We start from the raw sequence: 3487 nt of genomic DNA on the forward strand, positions 1-3487 counted from the left end.
ATAAGTTAAAAAGGACTTTGAGATGTAAGATTAATGTGAGGATTAAATAATGATAAAAACAAATGTTAAGGTTAAAGGATTCACTAATTGTATTAAAAATAAATGTAATATAAACTCTTTTTATTTCTCAATTGGAAACCACACATAAATGAGGTTCTAATCGGATGATTTGTCATTAATAGCTCATTATAAATTGTTAACATGATTATATTAATCATCTTATTTAAGTAACACCAAACTTTTAAATATTGTCAGGAATTTATGATGCTAACATATGTTAACAACAAATCAAATTCCTTTCATAACATAGGTGTAGGTTATACCATATGGTTGGCTATGAAAGTGCCAAGCATTTATTGTATCGAGTATTATATAACACAAATCTAGATTAACCATTTAACAAACAAGGTGTTAAGAACTAATAAGATAAAAATGATAAGAAATGTTAATGGCAAGTTGTTTATGATATAAGCATTGAAGTCCATATTGAGTTTAATACGTATCCTAACACTATTAATGAAACTTTTTCACCTTGACATAATAAACTTAGCTAAACATAATGAAGAAAAGAAACATAAATAAACAATATAACAACACAAGAATAGTAAAGAAAATGAAAAGTATAAACAAGAGATTAAGAAAAATATAACATGAAATAAAACTTAAATATCATAAAAATATAAAAAAATAAAAAGTATGATCTTGATATGAAAACTAAGATGCCTAAATACATGACAAATGCCTCCTTTTATAGGCCAAAATTTGAAACTATTGATTTGTTGATTAATTTTTAAGTAGGTGGCCACATCTTTTTGTCTAAACAAAATATCATTACTAACATCAAAATTTGAACAGATTATCTTAATGAAAGTTCTAGAAAATTTTCTCAACTTTCCAATTAAAAAAATTAATGCATTTGGACTTTTAGAACTCAAGATATGGGTTGAGCACTGAACGGTGTCTAGGCTATATGACAGATTCATACTTCTCTTTTGATGCTAAGATTTGAACTTTCAAATGACAGAATTGAGTTTTAAACTCCTCATAAATGTTTTAGGTCTATATCTTAGGTTTCTAGTCATATAAACCAAACTGAAATCCAAGATCTACAGCTCCAGATATGACCCAATGACTGAATAGTATTCTAGTTTGAATTGAATTAGCATCTCTTTTCTAAGTTTAGCCTTTTCTTTGTCCTTTCACTTTCAATAGTAAATTATATCAATCAATCCTTTGAATTGTGAGATATGCTCGCATTTAAAATAAGCATTTATCATAAATTAAAGATATCTTATATTATCAAACTTTTTATTATAAAACATGCTTAAGTTAGGGAATCTAATGATATTTTAAGTGCAATATGATGATATAAAACCTTAATGAGAATGCACTTTTAAGTACTAAGTACTTTTATCGTTTTTCATGAAAATTGTTGAAAATCAAAAACAAAGTGTAAGATAGAAAGAGTGTTAAGTAATTAAAGATAGGGTTTGATACATTAAGGATACTACAAGAAGTTTAAAGATTTTAAGCGTGCTTTTAAGGAAAGAAAAAAGTTAAGCTTAAAGAAAAATGTGAAGGAAAACTTGATTCAACTTGTTTTAGCTTTTGATTCTTCATTCCCTAAGCATAGAATTTTGGCTTTTGATTCTTCATTCCTTAAGCATAGGAAAACTCTCCATGATGATCCATTGTATTAGTTTTCATGTTTATTATTGGATTAAGTAGAATTGGTATTATGTGAAGGTGAGTTCTTGATGTTATGATGGTTTGAATGCATGAATTTATGTTAATTACATGTTTATTAAAGGAATAAATGCTTGGGCTTGTCATTAATTAGGTTAATTTAAAAAAAAAGTATTTCTTCCTTTTAGTAATGGGAATTTCAGTCAAGGGTAGATTTTTAGGGTGATTAGGTTGTTGAATTAATGACAAACAAATTATATTTAATTATGATAATTGAGCATTTGGTGATTAAAGAATATATTAAAAAACAAAGAAAAGAAGAACGAGGGGGATAAAAAAATGGTTTCGACCTTGGGTTTACTATTAATCCCTTGTTATGTTACAAGTAAATATGATTTTATTGTATTGATTAGTAAAATTTCATACATGAATGCTTAATTGTTGTTATGTTTGATTATGGAACTTTTAAAAGGTGAATTTGGCCATGAAAAATATAAGAAATAAAATTTCAAGCTAGAAGAAATTAATGAATTGTATTTAAATAGTGGAAGAAAAATAAAATGAAATGATGTGTTGAATTAGGTGTAAAGGAATTAAATTTCCTTTAATTGTTGGAAATTTTTTTATAGTGATATAAGATTCCTTTATATTGTGGTGAATTAAAAGTTTAGGTGGATATAGCATTATATGAATTATTTGTAGAATTATTAAAGAACATGAAACTATATTAGAATAATCATAATAGTTTCAGATGTTCAAATTATATTGATCAAAAACTTATTATGTGATGAGGTTTTAAGAAAATTATTGGATAATAAAATATTGAAATCATAAGATAGTTCAAATAAAACAGGAGAGGTTGGAGGCTCCAAACAGCACCAGGGATTTAGTAGTCAAGCATCACCAATAGGTAGGTATTCGACATCTTGAATTTTTATAGAAAAATTAATTGAAAAATTTATGTTAATTTTAATTAGAAATTCTATAATTTATGTTTGATGTTAACGGATAAACTAGAATTGGTAATTGGGCGTATAGATTAATGCCCGGTAATTGGGCGAGTGACACGACTAAAATATTGATGTCTTCTTCCAAATGCAGGAGTGTCGAAGTACTAAATAACCCGGCAAGACCGAGATTGAACCACATGGAGGTTAATTGTATAAATTATAGATAACAATAACATAACAACAAAAACAATAGTAGTAGTAGTAGTAGTAGTAGTAAAGAAGAAAAAGTTGATGAGAACTTTGAGATGGAAGATTAATGTAATGATTAACCAATGATAACAACACATGTCAAGGTTAGAGGATTTACTAATGGTATGTCAAACAAGTATAGTATAAACTCTTATTATTCAATTTGAAACCACACACAAAGAAGGTTCCAATCAGATTATAAATTGTTAACATGATTACATTAGTTATCTTATTCGATTAATGTTAATACTTGTAAATCTCATCAGGCATTCATGATTATAACTTATGTTAATAACAAATCAAGTTCCTTTCATAGCTCAGGTGTCGGTTATACCATACAATATAGGCTATGAAAATGCCAAGTATTTGATGTACTAAGTGTTAGACAATATAAATCTAGATTAGTCATTTAACAAGCAAAGTATTAAAAAGTGAATAAGATCACAAATACAAAACATGTTAGTATCAAACATTAAAGTCTATATTAAGTTTACACTATACTTATTCTTACACCATTAGTGTAACCTTTTCACCTTGACATAACTAACTTAGCTAGACATAATGAAAGAAAGAAAAAAAAATAAACAAAATAAGAACATAAA

Source organism: Populus euphratica, unplaced genomic scaffold (assembly GCF_000495115.2).
Source record: "Populus euphratica unplaced genomic scaffold, PopEup_1.0 scaffold783.1, whole genome shotgun sequence".
In the NCBI taxonomy this organism is placed as follows: Eukaryota; Viridiplantae; Streptophyta; class Magnoliopsida; order Malpighiales; family Salicaceae; genus Populus; species Populus euphratica.